We start from the raw sequence: 1,911 nt of genomic DNA on the forward strand, positions 1-1,911 counted from the left end.
ACTTTAAGGGCATTTAAATGGTCATTGGATAAACATATGGATGATAATGGAATAGTTTAAGTTAGATGGGCTTCGGATTGGTTTCACAGGTCGGCGCAACATCGAGGGCCGAAGGGCCTGTACTGCGCTGTAATGTTCTATGTTCTAAGGCAAACTTATTAAGTTTGAAAAAGAAGCAAAGTACAGTAGATGCTTAAGCCTAAATGAATAAAACCCCAAAATGCTGGGAACACTACACAGAGCTGGCAGAATCTGTGCAGAAAGAAACTGAGTTAATGTTTTCTAACATCCAACAACCTCTTACCCTCCCACGGGTACCTACCCAGTCAGACAATCCTTCCACAGCCCAGAGCCCCAAACATTCTCTCCATGTGAAGCTGTAATGTATGGGCACCTTTCTCAATGTAAACCAATGTACTCACTGCTCACAGTGTGGTCTCCTTTAGCTGTGGAGGTCGAATACAGACTGGGTGACCACTTTGTGGAACACCTTCACACAGTGCACAAGCATTAAGCTGACTTCTGATCATCTGCGATTTGAATTCTCCACCTTACTCGCACACTGGCCTCTCTGTCCTTGGCCTGCTGCTTGCTTCTGGTGAGGTAAGCTTCAGGAAAATCCCTTGCCCTTTCTATAAGCAACTTCACAGCTTCCATGACTCAACATTGAGTGTCACCTTTTCAGATTGCAGTCACCATCTCCATTCTTTCTTTTAGCTTGACCTCATTTGCATTCCAATTTTGGTTGGCAGCTTTTAAAGACGTATTTCTGAGATGTGGGTGTCACTGGCTGGGTCAGCATTTCTTGAGCGTTCCCAGTTGCCCCTTGAGAAGGTGGTGGTGAACTGCCTTCTTGAACTGCTGCAGTCCATGTGCTGTAGGTTGACCCACAATGCTATTAGGGAATTCCAGGAATTTGACGCAGTGACAGTGAAGGAACGGTGATATATTTCCAAGTCAGGATGGTGAGGGGCTTGGAGGGGAACTTGCAGGGGGTGGTGTTCCCATGTATCTGCTGCCCTTGTCCTTCGTTATGGGTTTGGATGGTACCAAGTATCTTTGGTGAATTTCTGCAGTGCATCTGCTGCTGTTGTTCTTCGAGATAGAATTTGCGTTTGGAGCTTAGGGCCTGTCTCTATTCTCTGCTGCAAAACAAAACACCTTAAATCTGATGAAAAATTAATAAGTCAGGGGCCATTCATAAGTGAACCAGTAATCCTGTGCCTCTTGTAAATCAGTGCAAGTATCTAGAGGAGGAAGATTGAGAAGCAGTGTCTGATCAGCACAAGAACTATCACAACAAACCCTGTGAACAGGGACCAGTGAACAGCATTCCCACTCTTTCCTTTCGCTCACACCACAATGTTGTATCTGTGTCTATTTGGTTGGTGGCATGTGGGTGGGCATGGGGGTCGCACATGGAGGGTGTGGGCATGTCTGTGAGGCAGGCGTGTGTGTGGGTGTGGGTGCGGGTGCAAGAACGCGGATGTGTGAGCACAGGTGAGAGACTGACTATGGGTGTATAAGTGTCAGTGCAGGTTTGTGTGCGTGGGCAAGCGTGTCGGGCTGCTTGTGGGTGTTTGGATATGTGTGAGTGAGAGTGTGCAAAAGTGTGGGTGTTTGGTTCAGTGTGTGTGTGTTTGGGTGGGTATGGGTGTTTGGTTCTGTGTGAGTGTGTGTGTGTTTGGGTGGTGGGTGTGGGTGTTTGGTTCTATGTGAGTGTGTGTGTGTTTGGGTGGTGGGTGTGGGTGTTTGGTTCTATGTGAGTGTGAGTGTGTTTGGGTGGGTATGGGTGTTTGGTTCTCTGGGTGAGGGTGTGTGTGTGTGTTTGGGTGAGGGTGTGTGTGTGTGTTTGGGTGAGGGTGTGTGTGTGTGTGTTTGGGTGGGTGTGGGTGTTTGGTTCTGTGGGTG

General features: G+C 47.8%; 1 protein-coding gene across 1 annotated transcript in view; it reads left to right on the top strand.

Moving 5' to 3' along the window:
- The window catches only part of dnajc21 (DnaJ heat shock protein family (Hsp40) member C21), a 17,631-nt gene that overhangs the window by 4,994 nt on the left and 10,726 nt on the right, over nucleotides 1-1,911 (top strand). The gene's annotated exons all lie outside the window — the stretch shown is intronic.

The sequence above is a fragment of the Rhincodon typus genome, chromosome 3 (genome assembly GCF_021869965.1).
Source record: "Rhincodon typus isolate 14 chromosome 3, sRhiTyp1.1, whole genome shotgun sequence".
Taxonomy (NCBI): domain Eukaryota; kingdom Metazoa; phylum Chordata; class Chondrichthyes; order Orectolobiformes; family Rhincodontidae; genus Rhincodon; species Rhincodon typus.